The sequence below is a fragment of the Pezoporus wallicus genome, unplaced genomic scaffold, assembly GCF_028554395.1.
Source record: "Pezoporus wallicus isolate ANWC-B61680 ecotype Strahan unplaced genomic scaffold, APGP_CSIRO_Pwel_v1 contig_3710, whole genome shotgun sequence".
NCBI lineage: Eukaryota > Metazoa > Chordata > Aves > Psittaciformes > Psittacidae > Pezoporus > Pezoporus wallicus.
In genome coordinates, this window is record NW_026640315.1 from 1,333,554 (window position 1) to 1,354,667 (window position 21,114).

Sequence of the window (21,114 nt, forward strand, 5' to 3'; positions counted from 1 at the left end):
CCTGCTTTGCTTGCCCTCAAGGGCTTTCTGCATCCTTTAAAACCTGATCACTTTGCAGTTGCAGCTTTTCTGCAGCCATCTTCCTGTATGGTACTGCTCTTTGGTTTCCTGCTTTAGCTGTGTTACCACATTAGTCTCCTCCATGGCAGATTAGGGAGTAAACTGAGGTGGAAAGAAGGAAGCTGAAGGTCTGTTGTTTGGGATGAATGCAATGGGAGAGCAATCTAGTGGAGACCTTGTTACCTGAGTGAGCATAGTGCTCTTGTGAGAACCAGAGGAATAACGGACTGCTGGTCTCCTTGCACCACTGCTTACGTGAAAAACCTCTTTAAAATGCTTAAGTAGTTCTGGAAGCAGGAGATAGAGTTTAGGGACCACCCTTCCGAGGTGCGTGGACAGTGCTCTTGCCTCCATCATTTTGCTAATGTAAACCCGAAGCACATGCACTTCCCTAGCCTGGCACATGCGAGACTGATGATCTTCCTCTCCAATTCCTTCAAATCTCTCCTTTCCGTTGTGCAGTCCAGATTGATTTGTGGCCTTTGCCCAAGTCCATAAATCTTGATTCTGACAGACAGTTTTTATGAGCTCTGCTTTAATCTGCCTTTGCAAGTGGAAGTTATTTTGCTGCACTTTTGATTTTATGCCTGTGGAGAGGAGGGTGCTTCTGAGGCCTGTGTAAGTAATTGGTAAATGCCGTAGTATGTGCCGTAGTTAACTGCAGAAGAACTCTTTCTTTGCATCCAGTTATTCATTGCTGCTAGATAACCTGCTGTGCTATCTTTGCAATGGTGAATGGCTATTTTGCAAATGCAGTCCCTGGACTATTGGATGTATAATCCTCCCTTTTGAATATTTACACTGTGCCCCTGAATCAGTACGAGCCATTTTGTGGTAGTATCTCAAAGCAGTGTGCTGGAATTCCTTGTGCTATACATGGCACGTTATTATTTTAATAGTATTTCTGTTGATGAATTGGCTGCTTTTTGAATATAACCTATCACTGTGTACAACTTAATTTCTTCCATTCTGTGTGGTCCTAAACCAGCTAAGCTCCGCTGTCTGAGAGAGACTTTGCAGCTGTTACAGGTATGTTAGAGCTAGAATTTAATGAAAACTACATGCATTCTGAGACATCACTGTGAATATGTGTGGATTAATCTATTTTTGGTACTACAATGATAGAACTAGAATTAGTAAGGACCCCAAATGGTGTTTGAGATTGGAAGGGAATAACTTCAGTAGTGTGGATTCTCCCTATCTAAGCGTAAATTAATTGTTCCATTGTTTGTATCCAGTTTGTAATCTGTAATATGCTATTCTGAAGGTGGTTTTTTTTTTTAATAAAGGAGACAACTTTGAAATCCTGTTAAAGACGTGGTAAATCCAGGCAAGATAGTAGATGAATTTTGCAAGCTGGGGTTCTGGTGTCTACAAAGCCATTAATTCTTTGAACAGCTGATATCTACGCCATGCTGCAAATCAACCTACACAGTTTCTCCACCGTTATGCTAGAGATGGCTCTGAAGACTGTGGCAGTGATGTTTGGTTTATTCTGAAAGCAGTAACTTTGTTCTCTCTGGTACTTGATTGATGGATAGGGATGCGAAGAACTGTATACAGCTGTACTGGCTGATGCCACCAGGCTTCATTTCTTCATTGTTACTCTGTGTAACTAGATTACAAATGGAAGTAATGCTGTTACTACTATGGCCTTAAGCATAGAAGTCAGTGTATGTGACTCGAGTTTGCTCACATAAATTATACATAACTCTGTTCCAGGATTAACAAGATTTGATTTTTGGAAGTTTTAAAGAGAAGAGTTGTAAAGGCGTTTAAAATTCAGTTTCTATCAAGTTCCTTTACAGCATCTCAAGGCTGAGGCAAGCAATGAAAAATCCATAAAAACACAACTTCAGAAGCAGAGTGGTGTGATGCAAACATCCCGAGGCAGTGTTCATTCTGAAGTAGTCTTGTTTAAAGTATTTGGAGTTTTCCCAGTGCATTCAGATCTGTAGTTTGTGCCATCTTTCACCTATTTAATGGAGTTTTAGGTGCTTACACTGTACTCTTTCTAGGAGGAAATCATTGCCAATGAAGTTTTAATGTTAACTTTCAAACTACTTTTCTCATATGAGAGAAGATAAAAGATGACCTAGCAAGATCCGTGCGGATCTGATATGAATTGCTCACCCTGAAAAGGAGGCAACTTCAAGTTCTTAATAGGAACCTTAGATACTCGAAGCACTCCAGACTGATCTGGCTGCCTGCTTTAGGTGGCCCAGCTGGAGCAGGGGTGTAGGACAAGGTGACCTCTAGAGATCCCTTCCAGCATCAAAAATCCTGTGATATTTTATTAATTGGGTCCTTGATTTAGCTATCAAACCAATGCTGTGTTCTAGCCTTACTTAGTGAAGTATTTGCTTAATCAGGCACACTGAAAAATCAAGGTCCAAATCAAGACTCTTTCCTTTTTGCATCTTTTTAAGCAAAAGCAGGTGGAAGTGGAGGATTATGCTATGGAGGGAAATGGAGTGATGTCTGCTTCAAATCCTATGGGGGAAAAATGCTGTGCATGCCTCATAAATGGTAATTGTTGGAGTCAGGGGGTTCTGAACCTGTAAGAACAAACTCTGAAGACAGACAGCATCCTCTGTGGAAGAGAGAGGGGGAGGAAGGCATGTCTGTGATTGCATTTGCTTTGTTGATAATGGGCTAGGAAATTAGTGCATGAAATAATCAAGACGTGTGGGTGGTGCTGTTCTTGTCACCAGTTTAGTAAATTAGAAACTTAAGTCCCATCAAAAGTTCAGTATCAAACAGAAAATCAGAGAACCAAACTCCGGAAGCACTGCCTGGCCTATGTGGCCTTCAGCCAACTTCTTTTCCACTTTGCACTTCAGTTTGCAGAAGGCTTTTGTACTTTTTTCAGGGATGAGGTAGCGTTTATTCAGCTGCATCTCTCCAGTGAGGAAGGAAAGCACTGACTCATGTCAAGTGTCCTTTACTTGTTATTTTATTAGCAGATCTGGGTAATGTGCGCAACGTGAGGCCCTATAAAACAGCAGCCCTCGAGCCCAAGCTCTCTTCATAACTGTAACAGCACCCCACTTAAGCTAATAGGAACTGCTGTGATTAAAACAGCAGCAGCCCACTTTGGAAAACCCTTGACTTGAGGCTGAGCAGCCATTTTGTAGGATAACAACTGGCAGTTTTCCAAAAGGATAGCTGGGGTATATGTCTGTTGTTGTGGAGAGCTTAAAGCAGCTTCAATGTGCTTCAGTCGACTTCTTAGCATGCACAAACTGCCTCACTGTACATATTAACATGTTTTCCCAAGCCCTGTTGTTACAATGATCTCTTGCTGTGTAAATGTTTTTCTAAAGCAATAGTAAATTCTGATGTTAAAACCAAAACAGAAGCAGGATTCGGGAGGGGATGACAGGCATGTGTTCCTTGTGTGCGGAAGTTGGTAAATGAAATGCTCTTGTTCTTCAGAGGGTGTTTTTTTCCCTCGGCTCATCTCTGACAAGGCTCTTCACAGCTTTTGGGAAATTTAACAGCTTTTCACATGCTAAAACTGTAAACTAATTTACTTGTGTATTGCCTCTTTCAGCAAAGCATTTTGGCATGAGCTGAAGTGTAAGCATGTGTGTTTAGTGCTGAGGATGTCACTATACTTAAGGCATCTCCTCAGTGATATATGGGAGCAGTGACAAAGCTCAAGGACAGATAATACATGGTGTGAGAGCGGATGGATTCTGAGTTATGGGTAGAGCCCCAAGCGTAAAAGCTGTAATTTTCCAGTTGTTGTCAAAGGTGTCTCCTGTTTGTGCAACATGTTGTTTTTCCTGTTGTGCTGCAGTAGCACATGAAAGGAAAAAGACCTCTTAAATGTAGCATCACTTCACGAAACCTCATGGTTGTCCTAAGAAATCTTTTGTTTTTCATGTGCTGATGAGTGACCATCCTGAATTGGTGTGCTGTGAAAGGTGATAGATCCATAGCTTGGACACTGCTAAACTAGGAGAGATGTAACACTCCCCTCCTTATGGAGCTATGGATCTACAGGAGGAAAATTAGCTCTGGTGGTTGACATGGATGCTTTGCTTTAAAGCCTGTTCTTTGTTACTCCTGTTTGGATAGGATGTTGGTCACTCACTTCACTATGAAAGGTTGGGGGAAACTGAGCTGCACTGATGTGATGTTAAATCCTTTCATCCCTGGTGGCTCCTCATGGTTTTTGCTTTGGCTACAGCCTTGCACATCTGTTCTCTCCACTGTTGCAAATGCAAAACCCAAAGGGAGCTCTCGGCTCCTGCACTTGGGGCTTTGTGTACTGGAATAGTTCCTTATTCCTACCTCTTTTCCACAAATATAGACATCCATGCAAGGTGGTTGAGTGCCTTAGATAATCACCACCGAGTGTTTATTTGTTTTCTTTTGTCATTATTTGACAGGTAATCTGTGATAATTTTGTTAATTACCACTTGCAGGGAAGCATCCCACTTACTCTTTTCTCTGTACTTATTATACATGTGTAAAAATTGTCATTTAGCTTTATACACATTTACATGAAACACTACTGTTGCTTTGTAGGAGGATTACTTCTAACTGCTTGACAGGAGAGTGTGTGTTTATATAATGTGTAGTATTCATGACTATAAATACATCTAAACATCAGAGCTGAGTTGCTGATAATGCAGAGCTATTGTCAGGATTCGGCAGGCTGCTCTACAGCTTGTCGCTTGGATGTGAGCAACAGTGCTTTTGAGCCATCTGGAACTGACAGCTTTGGGGACCTTGGCTGCTGTGAGTGGGCAGAGCAGTGGTGTGTTTCTGGAGGATGCTGTTCCCTCCTGTGTTCTCCCAGGGTTTTCACTAGCATAAGGGTGTCATGTTGGCAGAAGCCGGAGGGATGGGGGACTTGGACCAGCACCTCCTCTCTTCTTTCCCCCACAGTACTGGGTAGAGAGGTGGAGATGGTAAGCAGTGCATGTACAATTAACCTACTGCCTCTTTATCTTGAGGGAGCTTAGAGTTGACAGCAACAAGAAAAAGTGCAATTGTAAGCTTATTTACTACATTTGTTAACCAGCTGGGATATAAAGCCTCTCAAGTGAAGGAGCTGTCAGATTTCATTCTAGTTAACCCTGTGGAAGCAAAAGGCTTGATTTTAATTTCTTTCATCAGCCATTCAGTTTTAGTAAAAACCTTGCCCAAAAAGCAGTTCTTGTGGGTTATATTTTTATCACTATTTTCTTGATACATCCACGTTGTCATAGGAGCCAATTACTGACAGGTCACCAGTGGTCAGCAGGGCTCCTGGACAGGGAGGAGAGGTCATCACAGGGGGAGGAACTCTTTCGGACTGGAGCTGTCAGGTGCTGTGAAAGGTGATGGATGCACAGCTTGGAGGCTGCTAAGCTAGGAGAGGTGCAACATTGCCTTTCTCCACTTATGGGGCTGCAGAGGCAAATTGGTTCTGGTAGAAGTTTTACAGCAGAATAAATATGGTTTAATGGCTGTGGTAGATGGGAAATAAAATGCTGATCTAGCCTCTTGAAATAGAGAAAATGGATACTAGAGACCTGGGCAAAGACACTGGGGTGGGGGGGCAGGTTATAACGCAGATGCTGTTGCCTACTCTGCAGAGTGTTGTGAGCGCTCGAGTTCACACAAAGAGAGTACAGCCAGGATTCATCTTCAGTTTCCTGAATAAGAATGCAATAAAAAAATACTGACGAACTGGCACAAACTGTGACAGTTTAAGGTACTACAGACAGAACAATGAATAATGTAATGGGGATGGTAAGCTTTGCTATATAGTACCGAAACATTTTCCTTTGCTTTTGGTTTGTAACTCGAAACTGGGCTGTGTTCTTCTTTGGCTTTTTTTTTTTAACAGTTTAGAGCTATTTTAGCAAGGTTGAGAATTGGTGCTGCTTTCTGCCCTGACCACTAGCGAACAGAAGTAAAGAAGTTAAGGAAGAGAAATGACTTGAAGAGGGAAAACCAAATAAGAACAGCATCTCACAGCAGGAAGATGAATTTTACACTGGAGCAACACTGGCTCCAACAGAGCAAATGCAGTTTAGAGGAGGAAAGTATGTTTGTTCATGGGTTTTGAAGGAAGTGGGGAGAAGATGCTCCAGTAGAGATCAGAGAGGGGTTAAAAATCCAGTATCAAGGACAGGACAAATCATGTGGGACTATATAAAGCAGCCATAGGAATTCCTTGCAAAGAAGGTACATAACCTTAGTGAGATTCTCTCTTGTGATGTACACAGACTTGGGCTCTGGCCTTGAGATCCTGCTGTTAGGTGTTGAGCTGCCTCTCAGGAATGTGTATGGCTTCAAACAGGTGTGGTTGCCCCCAGGAAAAATGAGTAGTTGAAACAGCCCCTTGCAGTGTGGGAGTTGAGTGTTCTGCACTACTGAAAATCAGGTTGCTTTGGTGCCAAAATATGGGGTTAGTTGCTTAAAATTAAGTCTGCCTGTGTCCCAGTTTCCCCATCTGTAAAATGTGTTACAGCAATTTCAGCTAATCCTATTAAATTGTAGTACTAGTGTTTCACTATTAATACATCTACAAGGACATGCATCATGGTTACTTTATCCCATGGTGACAGAAATGTCTCCAGTAGCACAGTATAAAACAATCAGAGCCTCTGGGACTTGAGTTCTCCTTCTTTAATTGGCCGACTAGAAAGGAATTATGCCTGTTTTCTCCAAGTACAGATCTGGTCTGCCCTCTCCATGAGGGACAGAAAGCATCCATTTCTCAGACTCAGGTTTTCTGTTGCCTCTCAACCCTGTTGTTTTAGGGTAACAAACAAGCAGGATTTGGTGAGAAAGCGTTGTCTCTGTTGTGCACATTAAACCTCTGAATCTTTGTTTGCTTTATCTAACATCATTCAAGGAAAAACTCGGGTGCCTTCTAAATGCAAAGACTGTGTAATGAAAAGACTTCCTGCTAGGCAAGGAAAAAAGCTGCAGAGGTAATTATAGCTCTGTTTCTCCAGCATTTTGTTCCATTTAGTGTTTTATTAAACCTCTCACCTGATCTTTGGTGTGTGTATGATAAAAGAAAGCTTATAGTGCAGCCAACTCTGATAGATGGTACAATCCTTTCAGCAGGCAGGATGTAAAATAGGTCCTGTAACACATCAGGATTTCCTCGGAAATCTCTGGCAAGGCTAATTATTTCTTTCCTAGCCACTGAGCAGTCGCTAACTCTTCCGCAGTTACGGAGCGCTTCTGACCTTCCATATTTCTTCTACACTGGTGCAAAGATTACACCTAGAATCCCTCAAGGACACAGCACCTGGGTTGCTGCTTGACAGCAGAGCTCCCCATGGAGGACACGGTTTTTGACTGATGCAGTTTGTGCTTGCTCGGTGCGTCCTCTGAAGACGGTAGCATAGCATGTTGTATTGCCACAACAAAAAATAAAAAGCCTGTGTTCTTTGGAGTCCATTATATTAATAGAAGCCATTAATATCCTGTTGATTGCAGTAGCAATGCAGTAATTACAATATATCTCAAATGTCACTGTTGGAAGGATTGGAAAGGAAGGCTATGGCACAAGTTTGAAAGTAGGTGCTTACATCATGCTGCTGGAATAAATCGCTTGACAAAGGGAAGGCAGTCTGACCTAGAGAAATAGGTCTCAAATCCCGGTCAAACATCCCAGACTGGTACTGAAGCCACAGTCAGAGATTTCAAGTGTTCACCAACATGTGTTAACATTTTGAATACCCAGATTTTTCCTGGATATCCTGAAGCTTGCTCTCTGTATAATGTTCTTCTTCAAACACTGATTACTACCAGCTTCACCCTTCTGTCTCACCATCTCCATAAGAGAGGCGATGGCCTAGGGCAAAACAGTTGGTATTCCCAGCCCTGCACGTAGGTCTGGGAATCCTAGGGTTGCTGGTGAATGGGAAGCCTAGACTTCAAACCCATGTTTCTTGCTCTTGTAGGCACATTGTCTTTTGAAACGTTATTGTCAAGTTTCTGACAGTGATTTAAATAAACAATCACCAGAGCCGCATTTCCATTCAGTGGACAGCCTGGTTCTTATCTCAGTAATTTTTATGGTTCCCCAACCAGTGCTCAATAAACCACATCTCTGAAATGATTAGAATGAAGCCAAGTGGTCTGTTGTTTTTTTTAGAGGGACACATTTTTCAAATGTTCCCTAGGAAGGAGTTTTACCAAACCCAGGAACTTTTAATGCTGTTATAGCTGTAACTGAAACTATAATGATGCAATTAAATATTAAACCATCAATCAGATGCTCTGTGTTGCTGTTCAGTTAGATCATGAATACACAAACTGAAAAGGGTGAATACACGACAGGTCAGTGCAGTTTTGTCAGACTAAAAGTGGAGGCCTCAAGTGTGTTTACTGCTGCCAAGCACATGATGATGCGACATCACAGGGGGAACTGGAGGGAGAATGCAAAACCATCAGCAACCTACAGTGCCTGGCATGATGCGGTCCTTTCTATAAAGAAGTGCTTACAGTCTTCGTCTAACTCGCACAGATGATACATGCTTTTTATAAAGCCTGTTTCTGATGCAGTGTAGGAAGACCTTTACAGATGGGAAGCTGCAGCACAGGCATTAAATGACTTTGAAGTTGTGCAGACAACTTGAGCACAATGGGGTTTCAAACCCAGGTCTCATAACTTGCAGAGGTTTTCTAGTAACCAGTGGATTGTCTTTTTGTTGTGGCAATTATAACACTATTTTATGTGATACCAAAAAACAGCCTGATGCTCCTGAAAACATTCCATAAGCATGCCTGTGATCCCTAATAAAATGATACTGTAACATTTATATCATAAATGCCCCCAATACATTTCCCTTCTAGCTGTGGAATTGTCTGGGTCATGTAATGAAGGAGTTCTAGGTATTCTGGAATACCTTTTATTTTTAACTTGGGTGGTTTTTTTTCCTAATTACAAAAGAGTGAAGCTGGAGGAGATTCTCCAAAGTGTGACATGGTTCCTTGCTACTTCTAAAGCCTTTATATTGCTGGAATAGCACAGTAAAGCTCCTGCATAATGAAAACCCAAGTCACTCAAACTATATTACTTCTACCAAAGGTAATTTTTAAAGCTCTGGATATACTCAGTAGGGCATGATCCTTGTAGCTAATGAGATCTTCCTTTTTTTTTTTCATTTACCTGGAGTTTTGCATTTCAGAGGCACTCCTACAAGCCTTCTACAGATATCTGTTGTACCAGCTTTTAAACTAGAGACACATATAGTCTGTATGTGCTCTACTTAAAACTTTTCTCTAATAAAAACTTGCTTTCATTTTTTGTGTGTTTTCTTTAAAGTAATTCTTGGTCTCCAAGTCCATGTTCTACTCTTTTTCTGTAGCAGTTTAACTATTGTGACCTAAAAAAACCCCTGTCCTCTTATGTTTGTCATTACTTGAGCTCCCATTGCATTAGAAATTAGATTGAATGAATGAGTGCTTACTTCTCCCACACCCCTCTCTTACATAGCTTGCTCATGGTAACTGCTTGCAGCTGGATACTCAATCCAGTGGTTGCTGCATTTCAGAGGTTCTTAGGCTGTTCATCTAAATGGAAAACCAGCATTTTGCTGTAACCCCAGGGAAGTGTATACATTGTGATATCAAAACTGCATGTGTTGAAAATGCATACATCCTCTAAATTTTTTCTGCAATGGAGTTTATTTCTGCTGTATGATGACTTCAGGTTTTGAAATCTAAGCATTTGATTAATGTGGTGATAGGTATGTGTGACCCATTACTGCTTTCAGGACCATTGAAGGCTAGACTAGATCTTATCTTACCATAAATTTGTTGAAGTCAAAAGAGCAGTGACAAACTAAATGATGATCTAGCCCTAGAAAGTGATCCAGCCTGATGGAGTGTTCTGGCTGATAAATGGGAATGATGTTGTTTGTTTTCTTACTTTGTAGAGTCAGAGCAAAGCATGCTCTGCAGGGATGCTGAAATTGCTTGCAGCAATATTTTCTGTAATATGAATCTAAATAAGTGAACACACATAGCTTTCCATAAGAGTAACCAGCTCACAGGGGAAGAATCCCTTTCTCAGATGCTGTAGGTATGTTTTTACAACAGGGGAATTTCTGGGGAGAAGCAAAGAAGTGGTGCAGTCTCTGGTCCTGTTATGGTCTTGTTTAGAGTCTACATGGGCAAGTTATAACCTACTGCACAAGCAGCTTCTCCACTGCCAAATCCCAGCAAATGGTGTCCAGTGACAGCAGTTTCTAGGAAAGTATGTGACAAAGGGAAGATGTTCTTAACCAAAGGGCAGCATGTTACACAGTGATGAGGTGTAGGCTTTTCCTGTATTTCCTATGCATAGCCTATACCTATATTTATTTAGTAGTGTGACTGGGTATTATTTGTGCGGTCAGATAGGGGAAATAATGGAGTTGAACTCTGCATGTATTTTAGACCTCATGAGGTTTGATTCAAGCAGCTTGAAAGGCCAGTGCAAGTCTCGGCACGATAATTTTGACATGGCCTACATCTCTGGGGGGAGAGTGCATCTGTATAGTGCTGCTTTCATGTTGACCCCATCATAATAAGAATAGCTCATCAAATGGAAATTGCCTGTGCAAAGGACAAGGAATATCTACTGTGAGTGTGGTGAGACACTGGTACAGGGAGCCCAGAGAAGCTGTGGCTGCCCCATCCCTGGCAGTGTTCAAGGCCAGGTTGGACGGAGCTTGGAGCAACCTCCTCTAGTTGAAGGTGTCCCTGCCTGTGGCAGGGGTTTGCAACTGGAATGAGCTTTAAGTTCCCTTCCAACCCAAACCAGTCTGGGATTCTATGATTCTGTTTCTTGTAAAATACCCCCAAAGCATTACAATAATTTCCTTCTGTATTATGATGAATAGCAAGGAGCATAAAGAAAACCTAACTACAAAATTCTGCTATCTCTGAAGATTCAAAGCTATCAGAAATTCTACCTGGATACTTAAATATGAATCTGCTTTAGATTTAAGTTTATACCGTATTTCCTGCCAACAGCGACAAAAAACAAATACAAAACCCCCAACAAAAACACCCTCCCCCCCAAAAAAAAACCACCCCAAAATCACAAACTCCCACAAAAACAAAACCCCAAACCACAAATACAAATGATCCTGAGGAAAATCCCAACAGCTGAATCAATTTTATATATTGTTGGGTGAGGTGAAGTGATCGGGTTTAATAGTTTAATCATGTATAAAGCAATTCAAAACCCTCTCACAAATGTTTTTTTAGAGCATAGATGCAAATTACCACTTAAATTATGCATATAAATTGTAAAAGGAAGATTTGAAGGTAATGGAAGTAAAACTGAGAGTCCCGAGTGAGCATATAGAGGTGTTCTATAGAAATATGGAATTTTGAGCTGCAATAGACGATTCCTTTCCAGTGTTTAGATACTCAAATTCCCAGGTAGGATTTTTCTATCTAATCTTCATTTTAGGTTCCAAAAATCAGAATAAAGACCTTTTCTTCTTTATATATTTCAATTTGCAGGCTAAACATACACACACCCCTCATGCACCCCAGCCCATCAATTCCGTGTCTTGCACCAGCTATCAGGACCACTCCCTTCCTAGAGCACTTAGTGAGTAATTCTGTCAATGTATCTCAATAATGGACCCTTATTCTGAGACCTTCAGCACCAGGAAAGAAATATATCCTTGTGCAGTGGGTTAGCTTGAGATGGATGTGCCTCTTAAATTCTGAAAGTAAGTCTCAAGTGTGCTATCCTTCTGTCCAGCAGGGAATTTCAATTCCCAAAGCACAAACTTGACCTATTTAGTACAGAGGGGTTACTGGAAAGCAAAGACCCCTCTTACTTACCGCTCTTCTGTTGCGTTTAACGCTATTTAGTCTAACAGAGCTTATCCAAGCCCCCAGTGAAGGTCTCAGGTGTTGTTTGCAATCAGCCTATGATGTTATGCCTGCGAATTCCGTATGTGTTCACGTGGAGATAGATCATGGAGCTCAAAAGTAACACCCAAAGTGTTTTGTGTAGGCTGACTTTTGGGTTACACTAACTAAGATAGTTCTTGGAGAATCATTTAGGGCAAAAGAAACAAGAAAAAAACCCAAGCCCTGAAAATCTGTTGTGGTGTTGTCCCATATTGCTTCATGGGAGAGCCTGTCATGTGCATTCACATTCATTTCTGAACAAAGTGATGTTTGTCCCAGGCTGGAGGACATAAACATGTTTATGTGCAAGCTGGACAACTGGGGGAACCTCAGAACTGAGGTAGAGAGCACCTGTCTGGACATGCCAAGATATTATTGCTACCAACTGCAGCATGCTAGAATGATCCACACTTATCTACTTATGCATTCAATGCCATTTACACTTCACAGTCTAAGTCTAGGAATCAAGAGAATTGGGCAGGAGAACATTCAGCTCAATTTGTCATGTTCATTAATGGTGGCAAAATAAAAGTACATATTTAGGCTTGTTCAAGATTCAGTGTTATTGAGCTTGCCCGAGTCTCTCCTTAAACACTGCTCTGGTTAAAAATCTGTTAGAAGGAAATCTGCCAGTTTGCTGCTGTTTGGTGTTTGTACTGTTCATACAGTAACAGAACTCCATTCTTGAAAAGAATTGCAAATTACCCCATAATGACCCCCTGTAGAGGTAATAACATACCTGGACATCTCTGAAACATCTCCCTGAATTGTAGCATAATGCTCCTTACCTGTTGCAAGGGGAATATTAGCCCAGGCTGAGGCTACAAATTCCTGTTATGGTTGAACAAACTGAGAAGTTTCTGCAGAATCAGGATTCCCAGGAGGTGAGGCCTAGATTGGCCTCTGTTGATGTGTTGCAGCCTCTTAAAAGTCTGTAGTACATTTCCATTGGTACTTTATTGCTACGAGTATCTTCCTAAACTAAAACACTTGCACCAAGTTCTCGGGCCTTTATTCAGAAGTTGTTCTGCCTTTTCTATAGGTCAATTTTTGTTGTTGTACATTATGTGTTCAGAAGAATAATTTCAACCTAGAATACCTCCGGCAGTAGTCCAAGCATACCCTTTACAAAGCAATCCTACTGAATATAGATAGATTATTCCTATTTCTTAACATTTACTGAATCTATTGGCCCAGGAGTATTGGTACTATCAGCATGCTGCTACTGTGGATGCAACTACACTGAATATCTTCTCTCCCTCAATCCCTTTCCCTTCCCAGCCTCCAGTCAAAAAAACTGCATCAAGCTACTGAATTAAACTGGAAGGTCTGGTGCTGTTTTATGGTGCTGTTACTTCCAAAGGGAAGCAGTTTCTTTTTACTTTTCCATTCCTCTAGGGAAGTTAAAACTTCACTATTGTGCTAGAAAGGTTTGCCTTGACAAAGTGTTCTGAGGGCTTATGAGACCATCAGTGCCTTTATCCTGCAGGTCTTTGCGGGGACATCAGGAATGTCAGGATACTCCTCAGTCTCTCCATGATACAGACTAGCAGAATGCCCTCCAGTTTAAGATCCTACTGTGCTCAGTGAGCACTGTCCTGTGGTGGACATCTGCCTGTGGCACAAACATTTTATGGGTAGCTCATTTGCAAATGAACTACTCATTTTGATCAGCGCTCCTGTTATCACATCGTGTTTGCAGTGGATGTAAGAGACACATCATCTGTTAGAATGGCATACTACAGTTATCTTAAACAGGCCTGCTAACAAGAGTTAACACTGTCTGCTGGCTGTATAGCTATCTGGGCTCTATGGGAGCCAATATATCTCAATATTACAGCTCTCTACTGTGTTCTGAAACTGTGTTGTACAACACAATTCAGTTCCTTGTCAAAGTGTCTGAAAAGAAGGGGGAGAGAGGAGCGAAGACATCCTTTTAGAGCTGAGAAAATAGAGACTGAAGCTTTTCATTGGTTTTGTAATCCAGTTCATAGTCTATTTTTTTTCAGTTGATATGGTATTTTTGTTTTAATGTTTAGTCTGTATTGTGCTATTCAAAATCTTAAACTTAAGCTGTGTGACTCGCATTCAGTAGCAGAATACTTCTTCTGCCTGAATGAGCATTGCACCTGTGCCTGAGTTACAGAAGCCAAAGCTTGTGGAAAATGTATTATAAAATACACTTTTAGAAAACTGTAGTGTCTAAATTTCATGCTCTTTTTAGAATATGAGTAGTTCAAAAAGATCAGTTCTCATAGAATCACAGAATGGTTTGGGCTGGAAAGGACCTCAAAGATCATCTGCTTCCAACCTCCTGCCACAGGCAGGGATGCTTCCCACTAGATAAAATAAGTGCTCACACATCGTGGTGGAAAGGTTGGAGGCAAGCAGTCATGAGCAACAATTTATTTAAAGACCTGAATGGTTTCTAATGAGAAGTGTTTCATGGTAGTTTGGCTGTACAAATTGTATGGGGAAGCCTATTCATGCTCTTCAGGCAAAATGCGATCAAGAACTTGAATTCTTTTGGCATTCAGTATGGAAATCGGTTGGGATTATTCCCATACTGAATGCCAAAGCTAGATGGGCTCAACCCTATTTCTGCAATCCTATAGCTGCATCTTGGTGCGGTTTGCGGAACTGGCTCTCCATTAGGATTTGCCACATCAGGTCTGGTAAGAGTTACCCATAGGGATTTGACTTTTTTGGCAGCAAAGATACAGGGAGGCTTTTCTGTCTCTCGGGGAGGCTCAGTGGTAGCAGTGGGTATAAATTAGTAGGTTACAAGAACCTGTTACAAAGCTGTCCAATGTTAATCTCATTGGATGTATCTGTATTTAGAATTAATTGTGTTTCTGCTGATACAGGCTCGCATAGGAACTGTGTTTGTGTACCTACTCATTTGCATGTTAATGGGGTTCTCCAGGGTTTTCCCTTGATCTTTAACAATAGGAAAGCCTGGTTAATTGAAATTTATTTGAAAAGGGTTTATTTGCCTCTTGGGCTAGGGACAATAGACTATAACAGCCAAGGAAGGCTGCGGTGCTCATGTTAGCGAATTAGATTTTAATACCTAAGCATACCCACACTGGCAGGATGAATTAACAAAGGAGGTGAATGGTTTACACTGATCCTCCTCATGCTAATCACCATAAACTGGTTTTGGTCCAGCCTCTTCATGTAGTGACTCCTTCACAGCACCCGAGTCGGGAACTCTTGTTTTGTAGTGGAACAAAGGTCCTATATGTAAAGCTTTCCATGTGACATAGTTGTATGCTTGTAGCACAGTAATCTGGCTCCAATATGTAGGAATGAGTCCCTGTAAAGATCTGTCCCAATTACCACCACTAACACTCGTAAGAGTTGAACATCTGCACTGTCCTTAAATGCCATACATTGAATCCTGGCTTTGTTTATTCCAACACCTCTGATTCTTTAAATCCCTTATTCCACTGTCAGTGTCTCAAGCTGCTTTTGTCTCAGATCTTAGTGGAGTTTTGCATACAGCCCCTTGCTCTCAACATGACTCCTGTCCAGAAAAGCTGGGAAGTGTTGGTGAAGCATGACAGTTGCTGTAGCAGATCAACATACTCTGAGAATTACCTCCAGGCTGGGAATATTGTGATGGCTCAATTTATCAGCTGTCCCCTTTGCCAGCACCATCAGTCAAACTGGAGCTGGAGGTCAGGATTTCAGTGTGGAAATAATGTTGTGGGTGAATGATGATTATTATTTGTTGGGGGGAAGGCTTGTGTATTTATACTACTTATCCTCTGGGGCCTATGTTTTCAGCTAACTAACTGCATGAGAGCTGTTCTGATGTGCATCTTCTGGGGGCCTTTGTTTTTAGCCCAAATAGTGTGGTTTCTTTCTTCTTGCTTAGTCACCAAAAAACCACTTCAGGGCCTTATTAACATTTCACTAATATCTGTATTTTAGAACCTGTCTATGATTTGGTGGTCTCAGTCTATTTCTCTGCAAATATTTAATTGCTGGGTCTTATATTGAGGTTTTTGATTACCAAGTGTTCATTATAAGGCAGACAGCACATTTGCTAGCACAGAAGAGAGTATAATCACAGCTGAAGCACAGCTGTCAAAATGAAATGAACACAAAATGCAGCTATTGCTTTAATTGTGTTTATATCCTCGTTAACTCTGAAAATTTCCCATTCCAGAGTGGTTCTTCATGCTAATAGTGTGGTAAGCAATGGGCTACCACACTTCTGTAGCCAGAGTCAAACTGGGTTGTGTCTTTCTGCCTTGTGACAGAGCTGATTAATGTTTTAAAGGGAGCGTGCAGTTCCCTGCACTCTTCCAAGGCAGGGAAAAGTAAATGTGACAAACAGAATACGTCAAAGACACGACTGTCATCCTGCCCAAGGGAAAAAGGGTTGGGAGGTACAACTGGATGCTGAGGAAGTAGAGAATTGTCCTAGGGCAGTTTGCTATGTGGTCTGTTTCTAGTGGGCTCAAGGCAGGTGTTGCATTCAGAACTGACAGGCCATTGAGCAGCAAGCCCTGCGACGTGGGCAAGCATGTTGTGAAGCCACCTCTCTTTGTACCACCTGAGCACCTTTTCTGTGCATTAACTTGGCATCCTCCTGGTTTTGAATACTATGACAATTCAGGGAAGGATTTTCTTTGACAGCCTTCATTTCTTTGTATTCCTCCCAACCCCCTGAGTCTGTTATTCACTGATACAATTTCTACAGGAGAGGTAAAGATGTAAAGGCTCTACCATGGTGCATAGATGTACAATTTTCCGTAGCTTTTTGTTAAAGCAGTGGAAAGCCATAAAGGACTGGAAGGCTTTTGGTCGGCCATGTCTCCAAAGGAAAAAGGAGACCCACAACCATGTGTCTAGTGCCTGCAGACATGAATGTAATTGGTGTATTCAGCAGATTGCTGTCATCCATTGATGACTTTGTAGTTCTTTATAATCTCCCTTTTCATTGTCCTTGAGCAAACATGACCCTTTATATCAAACTTTAGTTTAACAACCTTTGGCATGCTTGCGGTAAATGATGTGTCATAGCTAAACCTTTCCCTTGTGCTATTGTTTGTGATTTCTTCTTCCTATCTACAAACAACAAATCATATATATGTTACAATGTATGTATAAAGGAGTTTCTCATTGTCTCTTTCTTATTTTTGACTTAGTTTTCAGAAATTTTCTTTGGTCAAAATTCCTTAAAAGTAACCATATGTGTTTCTAGCATCAAATGCAGCAAGTCATATGTAGGGAAAACTGGGTATTCCTTAATAATTGTTTCCATTTGTAATCTGGATTTGTGTGCTGTAGATGCACAGCTCCTCCTGTATCTTTCTGAAGAGTGTTATTTCACAGGTAATGTTATACATGGGAAGAAAGATGGAGAAAAAGTGGGGTAGGGATGTGAGGATCTGTAGAGACAGTGGTTTAATCTAACAGGCTGAATACTCAGTTTTAACTTGGAGATTCAGAATCAGCTCACAGCTGATGATGAGTTGGGATGATCAGTCTGAGGGAAGCTGTTACCTGAGAAAACACTAGTGAGGGGGCTCTTTAGCTTCTCTGCCAGCCCTGACTCAGGTTCTGGCCATTAGAAGCTACTGAATTGGAATGTCAGTGAGAGCCCATGCAGGCGCAAGGTTTAATTTCAGTGTGTAGTTAATCATATGCTTTATGATCTTTATTCCTATTTTAAAAGAGGAAGAATAAAGCAAGATAAATATTGCAGAGAAAATATTTCCTTTATAACACTTTTAATTAAGTATTGGGGGAGAAAAAACATGGACTAAACTAATTCTGCTTGCCTGGAATAATGGATCTGGAAACTGAACTGAGCCCACTTTTTCTTGTCTCAGTATATTAGGAATAAATGAACGACTGAAAGCTTTAGGACTCCTTCATATAAGTATTTCAAAAGCCCCATAAGGGAGTTTCAGAGGCATATCCTGCTAGAAATCTTACTTTAAGTGTTTGTGCATCTTTTCCAACAGTTGATTTTTAATGTATGTTAGAGTTCATCTATTAAGCAAGGGTTATTATGCATATTTGCACATGACAGACAGTGAAATAGAAAGTTTGACAGGCTTTGCTGTGACTGATGAAATTCTTTTTCTACTTCCATTAGAGTCCTCAATCTCACCTTGAAAACCTCATCCCACACCTTGGCATAATTTTTAAATGGCATTTATATTGTACATATGAAACACAGTAACGCCTGTAAGCTCTGTATTTAATAATGAGGCTGAGAAAATATGTGCAGGTAGTCCCTAGGAGATGGTGATGGATTTCTCATCAGAAGCATCCGAGACTGTCAGGAGTTGGTGGTGGTAGGTCTACTTGCTTTTCCACATCAATGTGAAAAGCAACTGTGCTATTTCAGCAGGATTATAAAAGGGGAAAGGCACCTTTTTCAAAGCCATTTTATGGTCACATATGCCTGGATCATCCCTTCTGGTTTGAGTTCCTAGAATATGATTTAATGAATAAAGTAGAGCTGCAGTGCTTTTGTGGTAGTAATTGCTGTTGGCGTGCTTGCCCCTGCAGTGATGTCTGATGGAGAATTTGCACTGGGAGGGCCAGGGTTAAGTCTAAGAGGGAGGTAGGGACCTGTTGGATTAAAGAGGCAGTTCCCAGCCTTCCGAACTGTTTTCTGCATGCATCCCCTCCATCCATCCCCTCCATCCCTTTAGCTGTCATCTCTCTTGAAAGAAAAGACTGCCCTAACAGTACCAGGAAACCAAACCCTCTTTCAATGAACAGTTGTTCCTTCAACTTAATGATGTACTGAAAATCCATCTTACACAACTTTAAATGAAGTGAATTTTTTATGCTTATTTGAAAATTAGCTGTATTTAAGTAATACCAGGATGAATTCACTTCACCAGAAGTTTTGTAGCCCCAAAGCTGGGATATCAATCATAGGGTTCAAGTAGGTACATCCGTTCCGGACTGGTTCCTGGATTTTGAGGTGTCTATCTTCAGGGCCTTAGGGACTGATATTTGTAGAAGGTGGTCTGAATTAATGAGGTATTTTTTTCAATGGAAATATCAGTAGAGCAAAATACACTGCTCTGGCAATTCTGTAATAGTCTACAAATTTGTAGAAATTTTTCTTATGGTTTCATTGGAAATCTCCACTTTTTTAGATAACCTCTCCCAAATCAGAAGGTTTTCTTTTTCATGTTGCCATTTTCCTTTTTTCCTTGATGCAAATTTTTCATCTTGAAATATCCCTTCTGATTTTTGAAATTAACAGTACCTTTAATCAACTTTGATCAATTTACGTTTCTCCCATGTTTTAAGGATACCTACAGTTTAAGTTCACTTCTGACTGCCACCAGTTGAGGGTAGGGAAGAAGAAAAATAAGAATTCAAAGAAGCTGTGATTCACCCAGATTTATGTGCAGCTTCACTCAAAACCAAATGAAACTGAAATCTGAGACAAATGACAGGAAGCTGTGGGACAGCCAGAAAGCAGTGAATCTCTGGGGAAACAGTGGGAAGAAGATGCCAGCAGCTTTACACAGGCATGGTGACAAACCCTCATCCTTTGGCAGCTAGTGAAGCTCCACTGATTTCACAGAATCTGGCCAGCTATGAGCTTCTGAGAAAGGAAGGCTCTTTGAGGTGCCATGGCAGGTAGTCTGCACATACTAAGAGTCAGTGTCCTCAGCCTCTGTCCCTAAAGGCACCCCCTCAAAGTTTTAATTATAACATCTTTTGATTGCATAAGAGCTGTTGTATTTTCAGATGTTGCAGGCTCCTGGATGTAGAGGAGCAGGGCTTTACTGTTCCTCAGTAAAGGCTGGATGTTGTGGGTCAAAGGCTGTTTCCAGGTAGGTGGTTTTTAATACAGAAATTCTCTCTATTAGATTCAAATGTCCTATGAAACTAGTTGTAGTGCGCTTATCATCACAACATCTAAGTAGCAGATACTGTTGGCATATGGTTGTGTTCGTATGAGAACAAAAGCTGTAGAATCTGGAGGAAAGAACTAGCAGTACATTGTGCAGCTGAGTATTGCAGACAGAAAACTTCCTTTTCCCACCCTCTTCTGAAGACCTGCTGGAGGTCTTTTTAACTGAAACACTGCGTCTCATGGTTTCAAGCTTAACTTTTGTGTATTTAGCTGGTTTTGACAAGACTTTTGTTACCGATTCAAAGGTCACTTGTTCCTCCCCTCTTCCCTGACAGCATGCTTGAATAAAATGTAAACCTCTGCTAGCTCTGAAATTTGAACTGGGAGAAAATGCAGACGTTTTGCTTATTTCCAGTAGTTTTTAACTCGAGCTCAGGGAGACGGGCAAGCGCAGCAATGTGCAGTATGTGCCTAAAGCTACAATTCTTTAATTTCCCTGCACAGTGCCCATAAGAAGAATTATTAAGCAGGATTTTTGCAAGGCAGGCATTTGTTTTTTAAATCGGGCTTGGAAGATACGCTGGGGCTTAAGAGATGTTTATGCCATTGCCTCCTCTGTAATTGTTTCTGTAAATGGATGTGAGTTGAATCACTTAGCATCATTTGCTTTGCTGGAAAAAAAAGCAACAGATTTTAAACTGAGTCTATTTTCATAGCCAGGCAAATGATCAGTTATTCCTGAGCACACCTTGCTGTTGAGGTTTCTTGCTGCATCTGTACTGCTGCCTTTTCCATCTGAAAGAGAAAAAAACATACAAACAGTAGCTCATGCTGTCAAAGCTCTAGGGTATCTAAGGATCTCTGAAAATGTGCATTCTCCATACCCAAGTGAGATTTATATTCATAAAGGCTGTTCAGGACCTCAGTTCTTACTAATTTTTGCCAGCTCAGTTGATTTCACTGGTACTGATTTACCTGGCACTAGCTGTGAAGATCAGCATCCTGGATGTTCGTACCTTAAAGACAAGAACGTATTGCTGAACTATTCTGTGATCAGAAGTGTGTGTGTGTGTGTGTGTATACATACTCATTATGGAAGTCTGCAACATTTAGCTCAACCACTTTATTGCCCTCTTTCACCCATTTTTCTATCTACAAGATGTATTATTATATGTCTATAAGCTTATGTGGATACACGCATACATATACATATGTTAAAAAACAAACTAATGGGAAAGAGAGAACTGCTGCAAATCAGTACTTCCACCATGGAGTAAAGCAGTGCCATTCTATGTCAGGTAGAAGTTTGTGCAGAA